At 51.0% G+C, this 12,287-nt stretch overlaps 1 non-coding gene across 1 annotated transcript; it reads right to left on the minus strand.

Annotated features, from left to right (window-relative positions):
- Positions 1-7,101: 7,101 nt before the first annotated feature.
- Positions 7,102-7,174, minus strand: TRNAR-ACG (transfer RNA arginine (anticodon ACG)). Its single transcript has one exon. It is a non-coding gene; the product is annotated as a tRNA-Arg (tRNA).
- Between the last annotated feature and the right edge of the window lie 5,113 nt (positions 7,175-12,287).

Here is a 12,287-nt window from a genome sequence, read left to right on the forward strand (position 1 = left end):
AAGCCCTGTGTAGGAAACAATTATCGGCAAAATTGACAGTCCTACTGTGTCTAATCTCATGTAGACGAGTGTCGGATGTGCGAGCATTGGATTTGGCAGGTAGAGTATTTACTCCTTCGGGAGTTTCCTTTACAATTTCTAGACGTACTAAGACGCATTCTCCGTGTATTACATATCCTGCTTTTCCTCATCACAGCAAATTGTGTGTGGTCAAGTGTTTGAAGGTTTATGAAGATTGTACTAGGGAATTTAGATCTGATGTATCAGGACAATTGTTAATTGCTCTTCAGCGACCTTTTCGCCCGGTCACATCTGCAACCCTGGCCAGGTGGGTCACTTGGTTACTGGGTCTTGCGGGGGTGGATGTTTCCATTTTTGGAGCTCATTCCGTTAGGGGAGCTATGGCCTCTAAGTCTTTTGGGGCGGGTTCCCGGTTGCAAGATATCATGACTGTGGCGGACTGGTCGGCTGATTCCACATTCAAAACGTTTTATCATAAACCTATTGTGGATGTAGCTTCAGTGGTGGTGAATCAACTTTAAACTAGCATAATCAGAGCCTCCGTGGACTGACATAGAATGAAAAATTGTCTAGCAAGCGCGACAAAGAATTTTCAATTCTATTAAGGACACGGAGGCGAGGATTATCCCACCCAAGCATTGGAAATGATGGCATTATGGTGTATTCGTTATAATGTTGTACCCACCCAGTAATCCTATACATTCCCTTCAACGTCTTTTTGTATGGACGTTACGATGTCAGTTTCCATTTCAGGTGAACAGACCAAGCAACCTTGAGGTTCTGGAGTTTTGGCATCGGCGAGGATGATACGGCTCATCAGGGAGACAACTCATCTTGGCAGTGGGCAGATGACAGCGCTTTCCGGAGAGGAAGTTCGAAGTTCAAGTTGGGACGCACGTCGATGGGGATATCGGTGGTCCAGTGTTCAACGGTCAAGTTTGTGGACTGTGTTAAAAGTTTCATGCAAAGAAAGAGGAAGTGATGTCGTGATTCGAACTTATATACTAAAGTACTGACAGTGATTGGAGCATACTATGGAGGGGGTTGTACTTCCGGGGTATGCTGGAGTTTAAAGTTGTTTTATTGGCTGCTGTGTTTTGCAGTAAAGCAAAGAGAAGCATAATCCTCGCCTCCGTGTCCTTAATAGAATTGAAAATTCTTCGTCGCGCTTGCTAGACAATTTTTCAGTCACAACAACTTTAACATCCTGCTGCTCCCTGGGGCAAAGAGTGGTGACGTCACTTGGCATATTGTGTCCCCTGCTCTGATTGTATCAAAGTCTTTTCGGTTTGGTCGGAAACAGCCATTCAAAACTCGCAACTTAACAAGGCGCGGTGTGGCGGGAAATGCGACTGTTTGCACCAACGTGAGACATCGCAACTGCAAAGAACGACTGTTCCTCCCACACAATACCTTTGTTATTTATATTTCTAGAGCGGTGGCTGTAGCGGTCTAGTTGTTAGCGCGTCACGTGACGTGACGCGGGTACGCAGGCTGACGCCAGGATGGGCGCGCAGGGGAAGCGCGGAGCGTGAGGAGCGGGGTGCGTGGCAGCAAGCGCAGAGATAGAGGTGGCCGGCGCTCCTAGGTGCGACTGCTCAACTGTTGTGCCAATAAACATAGCGGAAAGATAACACTTGTTCCGAGTGCTCATTACCAACTTTACAGTGGCGACGAGGTCGGGACGGAAACCGGACCGACGGGGGGAAGCGCAGTAGAAGGCTACACTCCACGTGGCCCCACGAGTCGAAGGAAGACACGCTACCAGGCCATCAAGCCCAAACAAAACACCGCACGGGCCGCCTGGAAGGGGGAAGTCACGAGATACGACCCAGCCAACTGCGGAGATCGACCCCAGGCACAGAGCACCCGAGGAGCGTGGCAGTGCCACGGTACAGTAACCAAACCACAAACAGGCCACAGAGACGACGCCGTCCTCAACCAATAAAAGCACACGAGCTGCCCTCGCACGTAATCAAGCACAGAAAGCGCTGCACTGGCTACCAAAGAGGAGGAAGTGGGGCCCAGTGACAAGTGCCCCCAGAGGATCGAGCACACAAGAAACAACGACAACACCCCAGGCAGCCCCCCGAGTAAAGTCACCGTCGAAACAAGCGCCAAGGAAGCAAAGATGAGTACCCCGGCAGGGTATGCGATTGCACCGGTGCAATTCCTAACGAAACCCGGTGAACCAATGATGAAATGGGAGGACTGGAAGGAATACATAGACAATTTCATAGGGGTTTTGGAGGACGAGAACGAAGAGAAATTCACACCCCAGAGGAAAAAACGCATCCTGCTACTAAATCTAGGGCCTGAAGGTCTGAGAATATACAAGAGCCTAGTGCCCACGAAGAGAGAAGACACAGACGATGACGTGTATGCGCACGCGGTGGAGGACCTGGATGAGCGATATCGCCCCACCGTCTGTGTTTCGGTAGACAGATATAATTTCCAGCAAAGGAAACAAAAGGTGGGAGAATCCATCGAAGAATATGTAGCAGCACTGAGGAAGCTAGCAGCCCCGTGCAGGTACGCACTGTGGGAAGACGAATTTATAAAAGATCAGGTGATCATGCACACCACCAGCACAAACGTGCAGGACAAGCTGTGGGCGAGTGGGGACACCACACTCAAGGAAGTAATGGTCATTGTGAAGAGGGCGGAACTCTCGAAGAGGTGCGCCGATGCTACCAGAAAAGACACAGGCGCCCCAACCATGGTGAACAGGATACAGGAGGGTGATCACCGCAGGGACCAGAAACCCAAGCCTCCCACAACCAAAGGAACCAGCAGATGGCAAGGGAAACAAGCGGACGGTGAGAGCAAGAAAACGTGCTACAGGTGTGGAAGCTGGTCCCACGAAGCCCACGACAGACGTTGCCCGGCCTTCAGAGCCAAATGCATGCACTGCGGTATCATGGGCCACTACGAGAAGGTGTGTCGGAAGAAACAACAGAAAGGAGTGGTGAAATACATGGACCAAAGCGCGGAAGACCCGGAAGACGCCACGGAGGAGGAGGTGGTCACCGTACTGTGCATATATGATCAGGTACTGAGCGTGGATGCCCAGAGATCAACCAAACCGGTCCTGGAAATGTCCGTGGGCGGCATAACCATCTCGGTTGTGGCAGACACCGGATCCCCATTCACCATCGTACAGCATGCAGTGTGGGTAGAACAATTCCAACCCAAGTTGGGCCCTAGGCTGGAGAAACTAGACATACGACCGGTAACATACAATGGTGATCGCATCCCCATGCTAGGGTACCGACGCCTGTTGTTCGAATTCAGAGGCCGTACGGCGTGGTGCAAGCTGTACGTGGCCGAGAAAGGACCCTCCGTCCTGGGATGGTTGGACCAGGGCGACCTGGGCATAAAACTCGACCCAGGGGGGAAGGAACAGATCCTGCTCACAGACCAGGTGGAATGGCTGGACACAGACAGATGGAAAGAAAACTACCCGAGAGTGTTTGGGGGTGCAGTAGGAAAAATGGAGAAATTTCAACACAAAATAGTGCTGAAGGAAGGAGCCACACCAGTAGCACACAAAGTAAGGAATGTGCCCATTGCAGTAAGGGAAGCTGTCCAGACGGAACTCCAAGACCTGGAGAAGAAGGGCATCATAGAACCCATAACCTGTGCCGAATGGTTGGCGCCTTTGGTGGTCGTGATGAAACCCAACGGGAAGGTCAGGCTTTGCGTAGACTTGAGAGAACTCAATAAGAACATAGTGGTGGAAAAATTTCCCCTTCCCAAGATAGAGGAGATGCTGGCACGAACCAGAGGAGTCCAGTGGTACTCCACCATCGACCTTACATCGGCTTACCACCAGGTAGCCCTACACCCGGACAGCAAAAGTCTCACATCGTTCATTACCCCGTTTGGGTGCTACAGATTCTGTCGCATGCCGTTCGGGCTGGCCTCGGCGGCGGCCGTTTTCCAGAAGATGATGCACCAGCTGTTCAGAGACTGCAAGGACGTGCAGTACTTCCAGGACGATATACTGGTGATGGGCAGAGATAGGAGGGACCATGACCGGACACTGGAAAAGGTGTTACGGACGCTGGAAGCTAAAGGTCTCACGGCGGAATGGTCGAAATGCCGGTTGGGAATGCAATCGGTGACCTATTTAGGCCACGAAATAGGGCAACAAGGGGTCACCCCCAAGATGGAAAACGTGAAGGCCATCGTTGAAGCTCCGGCCCCCAAGAACAAGGAGGAGGTCAGGTCCTTCCTGGGGATGGCGGAGTACTACAGTAAATTCGTGGTACAATTCGCATCCAAGACCTATAACTTGAGGAGGCTAACCAGAGAAAGCACGGTGTTCCAATGGACACCGGAAGCCCAGGCGGAATTTGAAGTCATCAAAAAAGGGATCCTAGAAGCGATGCCTCTCAAGGGTTACGACCCGCAAGGCGCCACCATACTCATCACGGACGCCAGCGACAAGGGGTTGGGCGCTGTACTCATGCAAGACCGAGGAAGTGGAGAAGTGGAGACGATAAGCTTCGCCTCCAGAGCACTGACGGAGACAGAAGGCAAGTACAGCGTCATTGAGAAGGAGATGTTAGCGGTAGTGTGGGCCATGACGAGATTCCGGCAATTCCTATGGGGTACCCGATTCCTGCTCAAAACGGACCACAAGCCGTTAGTGAAGGTTCTGACGTCGTGTGGACAAGCCAGCGCCACACCCAGGATATCGAAAATGTCCCTAAAATTGTTGGACTACAGATATGATGTAGAGTACATCCCGGGAAACAAGAACCGAGTGGCAGACTACCTGAGCCGAGCGGCGGCCATGGAGCAGGGAGAAGAAGACCCCGCGGACAGAGGAGAGATGGTGGCTCTCATTGAGGATCAAGAGAAGATCATCAGCAGACAGGAGTGGACAGCCGCGTATGACGAAGATGCGGACTTGATGGAGATAAAAGCCCACATCACCCAAGGGTGGCCTGACAAGAAAAAGGTGAAACCCAACCTCAAACCTTTTTATGAAGTGAGAGAAGAACTGACCGTGGGAGATGAGGGCATATTCATATACCGGGGAGACAGAGTAATCCCCCCCACGAATCTCATCAACAAACTACTGGACCTATTGCATGAAGGCCACCTGGGTATTGGGAAACTCAAAGCTAGATCGAAACAGAATTACTGGTGGCCAGGCATGGACATGAGAGCAGAGAGACATGTCAGGGAGTGCCCCCAATGCCAAGGGGCGGACAAAACGTTGAGGCCATTACGCCCGGCTCTGGGGAAATTCGACACGCCCGCAAACCCATGGGAAGAGTTGTCCATAGACATTTTAGGGCCGGTGCTGGATGACCAGAGCGTGCAAAAATATGTGTGTGTCCTCATCGACCGTTATTCCAAGTGGCCAGAGATAAAAGTGAGCGAAACGATGGACACGGAGAACATCCTGGAGTTCCTATCGGAAACATTCACCCGAGAGGGAATTCCCAAGTCCATCTTAAGCGACAACGGGCCACAGTTCACATCAGAAAAATGGAAACAGTTCATGGGGAGGAACGGCATCGAGGCAAAGCACACGGCCATATACCATCCGGCAGGTAACGGTCTGGTGGAACGATTTAACAGGGTGGTGATGGGGGCCATTCAAGCAGCCATCACCTGCAACAAAGACTGGAAGAAGGCGGTGGAGAATATGGTATGGGCCTACAGGATAACGCCCACAAGCACAGGGTACAGCCCGTTCCAAATATTGAGAGGACATGAACCTTTCACGCACGACAACAGAATCTGGAAGGAGAAGGTAGTGACCAGTGAATGGTCTCCGGCAGTCGTGAGAGCAAATATGGAGAGGGCTCAAGCCATCTACACCAACAACTACAACAAGAGGAGGAGTGTGAAGGACACTCGGTTAGTGAGAGGAGAATGGGTGAGAGTAAAGTTGGCTACCCTACAAAGGAAAGGAGACAGCAAGTACAGCAAGCCCATGCAGGTCAAGGAAGTGTATGACAGAGCGGCTCTGCTCAGCGACGGGAACGTGTGGTCGCAGGACCGCATGGCCCGGTGCAACAAAATATTGAGATGGGAACAGTGGGAGACGGAAGGCGAAGGCACGGGAGACGCGGATGGAGAGAATAAGGCGGGCGGAAGTGAAGAAAGGGAAGAAGCAGGTACAGGAGAGGAGCAAGGAGGAGAGCAAGGGGGTGAGACCCCAGTGGCAGAGATGGACAGGCTGGGAGGTAATCTGAACAGTGGGGGAGCGATGGCCGAAGGGACAGAACGTGAGGAAACACAGAGCCAAGGGGCTCGAGGGTCAAGCGGTAAGGTGACCAGGAGCGGAAGACAAGTAGTAAGGCCTTCCAGGTTCCAAGACTTTGAACTGGACTGCGAACTGTAAGTGACTTATTGTTGGGTCGGTAAAAGGGGGAGATATGTAGCGGTCTAGTTGTTAGCGCGTCACGTGACGTGACGCGGGTACGCAGGCTGACGCCAGGATGGGCGCGCAGGGGAAGCGCGGAGCGTGAGGAGCGGGGTGCGTGGCAGCAAGCGCAGAGATAGAGGTGGCCGGCGCTCCTAGGTGCGACTGCTCAACTGTTGTGCCAATAAACATAGCGGAAAGATAACACTTGTTCCGAGTGCTCATTACCAACTTTACAGTGGCCATGCGCCAATATCTCAGAGGCCAAGTTATTTTGCCCAATTTAAATGGAATAAGTCACTTGCAACTGCGGCCGTGACAGCCATCATGACGGTCCAAGCCTATTCCGAGAGCACGCCAGGAAATGTGCTTTTTCACAAAATCCCTATCATTTATTTTTCCATGAACATATTGGGCCTTTCGGCAAATCGAGGTACCTGTTTTGCAGTTAAAAACCAGACCTCTAGAGAAACTCTGAATGGCTCACTTTAAAATAAAAATATTGGCGTTAAATTCCCGGTATGTATTTTTATTCGATTGCCTAGCTGTTGTGTAACGCAGTTTACAGATTTGTTTCTGATACTATCACACAGGACTGAACTCCATGGTCTATCGACGGGATGTATTTTCTTGTAATGTTTCTACATGATTGTATTATTATATTGCTGGATGTAAAAAGGCACCGCCACAATCGAGCCAGCCAGGAGTCGAACCTGGAATCTTCTGCTCCGTAGGCAGACGCGTTATCCATTGCGCCACTGGCCCGCTGCTGAAGGCTGACGTCACAACAAGGGTCTAAAATAGGACAGACAGGAGTCGCCTCATCAGTTTCATCTCGAGGGCGGGCTCGTGCAGAGGGAATACAAGCTTGTGTGGCAGTAAGAGTGTGGCGATGTACTCTAGACATTCCTCTTTAACAATAGAAAACACACAGTTCGAGGAGCTCAGTACAATATCACAGCCCTGAAGCCAGCCTATAGGTTTGTGGAGCTTAAGAGCCCTGCTCACTCTACTACAATGCAGAGGTGACTGCTGCCCTCGTGGGAAACCGCAGAAATGCCGCTGGAGCCTGACATCTTGCAATTCTTGCCGTTATATATAACAATATGTAACATTTTGCAGTACTACTTTAGAACTACGAACAAACTACTATATGCTATACACAAACCCATGGCTCCGTGCTTAGCAGAGTGTGCTGCCGGACTGGTATCTTGCTGCTTCTGTCATTGCATTTAGATATAGAACAACTAACATTACACCTACAACTTACAACTACCACGACTAATGGCTTCAATCAAACAGGGAAATTATAAGCGCGCTACTCACCCGTGAGGGTCTCATGGTGCTGGACAGAGGCGCAACTAGAGTCAAATTTCGGGGGGCGCTAAGAAAAAAATTGGGGGGGGGGCTGTTTCTTCAAGCAAAAGGCAGACTGGAGCTGCAGGGGCTCTAAGCAGGGGTGAAAACCATCAAAGCCTCATTAACAAGCAAAAGGTCTTTTAAAGACCTGTGAAGTACTCGGCTGCGGCTGTGTGTGTGCCCGGGAAGCGGTCTCATCCCGGGCTGCCACAAACGACGGGGGAGAGAGGGGGGGGGCAGAAGCCCTGTGAGTCCAATGGGCGTTGTGCGCCTGGTGCTGGGGGGTGTGGAGGGTAGCTCCGGTCAATCGAAGAGCCTGGTCTTCAGGGTCTTCTGAAGATGTGCAGGGTGGGGGCGCGTCTGATGTTAATCAGCAGCCTGTTCTGGGTCTTGGCCGCTATGTAGGAGAAGGTTCTATCGCCCGTTCTTGCTCTGCAGATGCGCGAGGGTTTGGCGAGAGCGAGGTCGGCAGATCGGAGGTTCCTCTTGGGTATGTGGAAGGAGATTCTGTCATTGAAGTATTGGGGTCCGGTGTTGTGGAGGCATTTGTAGGTGTGGGTGAGTATCTTGAAGGTTACTCTTTTTTTAACGGGGAGCCAGTGGAGGTTACGCAGGTGCTGGATGATGTGTTCGTGTTGGGGGATGCCGAGGACGAGTCTAGCTGCGGTGTTCTCGATGGTGTGGAGTTTGCGGAGCGGAGACTTGTTTATCCCGGCATGGACTGTGTTTCTGTAGTCCAGTCTGCTGGTTATGAGTGCGTGGGTAACAGTCTTCCATGATTCGTGGGGGATCCATTTGAAGGCCTTTCGGAGGATGCGGAGGGTGTTGAAGCAGTTGGAGGCGACGGTGTTGATCTGTCAGGTCATATGGCAGCACCAAATCTACACCACCAGCGGTACAGGGGCGGCCGGGTGCAATCAGCGTCAGACGCCCATTGCAAACGAATGGAGGATCTCGGTCGCACGAAGAGGCTGCAGCCACGGGACAGGAGGCTGGATAGAGGTGACCACCGGCTGGACCGGTAAGTTGGGATGGAGGACAAGGCCTGGGCACCGTCGGCTGGGCTTTCCAAGGTCGGGGGCCTGAGGATGCAGAGGGGCCTTTTGGTGTCGGATTTTCGTTACAGGAGCCGGTCATTGTCAGGGGAACCCTTCGTGTTGAGGCTGCAGGCGACTTTGTGGGGTCCAGGAGAGGTCAGCTACTGATGGAATGAAGGTCTGGATCGCTGGGGAGACTCAATTGGACAGGTAAGCCACTCAGACTTGGGCCATGGGCGTCTGGTGCAGAGTGGGCAGGGGTCACAGATCCGCTTGGATCTTGAGTCCTTGAAGTTGGAGTTTTCTTGACAGGGCCGCTGTCCTCTGGAGATCTGGTCTTTGTTAAAGAGTGGCAGTCTTCCTGGAGTTCTTGGAAATCCCTTGCCAGAGGACAGGTGTCGTCATCTTCTTCGCAGGGTCTTCAAGCTGGAGACAGGCCAGTAGGGCTGGGGCAAAGTCAGCTGTCGTCTTCAAGCTTTGCTACACAGCGTCTTCTTCGTTGGTTGCAGGAATTTGACCATCAAGGTTTAGGGATGCCCCAAAATACAGACTTTAGGGGTGTTTCAGGCACTAGCTGCTGGTAGCCAATGGGCTACTTGCCTTTTAGGGTTTTAGGGTGACTACACCACTTGTATGTCCCCTTCCTTTCAGTAGGGAGCAACCCCTGACCTGACTGGGTAGAATCCTTCCAGTCAACATGCTTGGGGGTAGGTGTAAAGCACCTCAACCTCAAGCTGTCTTTGTCCCTGACCCACAAGAGCATAGGTGGTCCCACCTCAGGGGGTCAGAAACATGCCTGTGTGTGGCAGGCTGATGCAGACAAGCCAGCTGGACACGAGGGACTTAGTCTTTTTTCAGAGGGCATCTCTAAGATGCCCTCTGAGAGCATTTTGTGATAAATACAACACTGGTATCAGTGTGGGTTTATTATGTTGAGGAATTTGATACCAAACTCTTTGGCATTCAGGAAAGCCGTCATGGAGTTGTGGAGTTCATAATGACAATCTCCCCGCCCAAGTCCTCGATATGGCTCCACTGTACTTACAATGGCTGTGAATGGGCAAAGCCACTCTAGGGGCATTTTGCTCATGCAGCTATGCCCTCACCTGTGGTATAGGGCACCCTGCCTTAGGGCTGTGAGGCCTACTGGAGGGGTGACTTACCTATGCCACAGGCAGTGGTTTGTGGGCGTGGCACCCAGGGATGTGTACCATAGCGACTCTCAAGTTTGTCTGCAGCAAAACACGGGTCTACAATGGCAGTGTGCATGTGTTTGGTGAGGGGTCTCTGAGGGTGTCAAAATACATGCTGCATCCCTTAGAGCCCCTCTTTGGTCACAAAGCCTTTGGTACCAGGGGTACCCTTTACAAGGCACTTACATGTGGGCCAGAGGTGTGCCAATTGTGGGAACAAAGTCACAGTTTTGGGAAAGAACACAGGTACTGGGAACCTGATTGGCAGCGAGCCTGTGCACACTCAGTCAAAGTGATTCAGATATCACGCAAAAAGTAACCACAAAAAAGGGCACTTTCCTACAGCGGTGAATGGGGGTTGGCTCAGATACCACTCTCTTGCTTCATCACTCGGCCTCCTTATTTGGTTTTAATCAGGAAGTTCAGCACATCACCGATTTACATTGTAAAACAGGCATGCAGGACCCCTGATACCAGAATACTCACTTGGACAGATTAGGGTTATCCAGAGATCCACAAAGCACGGAACTGGATGAATTGTTTACATACCACCTGCCGCAGAGGTAAGATTTTTTTCAGTACAAGGGTGAGGGCAAAAACGGAGAGCCCATTAGGAACCCGTCCCAGCACCTGCTTTTTAGAACTGCCGGACCACTTAAAGCCCTGTACAAACCTATGCGTGGAGTTTACACCTCCACCACTTTTTTTCTGTGAAGAGATCACTACCCGCGACTACGTAGCCTCTGCACACGTAAGTATACGTTGTAGTAGTTAATGTGGGAGGGATGGGGGAGTGTCTGGAACATGGAGAATACTTATTACTAAAAGCAAGAGGGAGGGTCTGAGAGGGTTGCTAGGGAGGTATCAGAGAGAGCTCTGGGGAGGGACAGGTACACACCCACTAAAGAGTAAGCCATTGCTATTTACAACGTCACTTCTCAAGTTACTACATAATTGTAACATACACATGCACAGGGGTACAAAATTACCCTAGCACCTTTTTCTTTTTAGTTACAGATTCAAGATGTATCACTAACTAAATAGAAAATAAAACCTACAGTGAGCGGAGCGGAAGTGAGCAGGTTGAAGGGAGGCGTAAACAACACAGGGGAGGCTGGAGGGGTGGGGAAGCAACACAAGTTGGTGGGAAGCACCATAGAGTGCTGGTGGGGGAAGGAAAGAAGGGAAGAGAGAAAGTGGGCCTCAGTAGGGGGAAGCAACATCAAGGACACCCGGAAGCATAGGGGAGAAACACGCGGGTACACAAGTAAGCGCAATGGGGAGGTGGGCGAGGAGAAGCACTCGGGTGACAGAGGGCATAAACCAGCACTGGGCATACTCCAACCTGTACATGCAAATCATTACTCACATACATTTGAATAAAGTTTGCCAGACACATGTCTTGTTTCTTGTGATAAATGTTGGCTGCAGTTTATTAATTTTAAGGTATGAAATACTTGCATTTTGCTTTTTATATCATCAATATGACAGGGCCATAAATCAACGGCATGCAGTCATAAATCATTTTTGACAGGCTCATAAATCATGTACATGACAGTCATAAATTAACAATGGATGACTAGTCATAAATCATCTCTGCCACATCTCAATCAAATTCTGTTATCTGCTTGTCATATTTGTGACACCTTTTCGATTGTTCAGGCCAGTGCTTAATTTGTGCCGGTGCTTGCCGGTGCTTAGCACCGGCAATTAATTATTAGGGCCGGGTCTACACGCATTTAGTGCACCGCACGTAATTGATTTGATACTTGATAGTAATTAGTTGAGTGCTACTCTACCGCGTAAGGTTAGTTAGAGTGTTACGTACTGGTTGCGTTGTGTTATTGATGACTGATGTTAAAGTACTGATGAATTTCTTCACGAGTCACACACCTTCAAGTTAGTAAATTATTCCTCCACTTCGTAACTGTTCGTTTGTTCTCAATCAATGTTCAATGCAGTGGCACTGTGGCCGGCACTGGCGGCTACGGCTCAGTGTTGCCGGCCCAGTGGGCGGGACACAGAGTTAAGCATGCAAGGGCTAATCCTTTGGTTGGTCTTCTGCGGGTGCGGGGGGTTGACTTGGGGCTGTGCGCAGCAGGAGCAGGCAGCGCGCGCAGATTTTTTAGATTGTAATGCGCGCGCATTCACTGCTTTTTTCCACGCCCCAGCATACCCGCTGCACCTCACCGAGTCATCGTGGTACTGCGGCCGCTGCCGCCCTTGGCTTCAAAGTCTCTGAGTGAGAGGCTGAGAGCGATCTGGACGACGTTGACCGCATTGAGGAGT

Source organism: Triturus cristatus, chromosome 8 (assembly GCF_964204655.1).
Source record: "Triturus cristatus chromosome 8, aTriCri1.1, whole genome shotgun sequence".
NCBI lineage: Eukaryota > Metazoa > Chordata > Amphibia > Caudata > Salamandridae > Triturus > Triturus cristatus.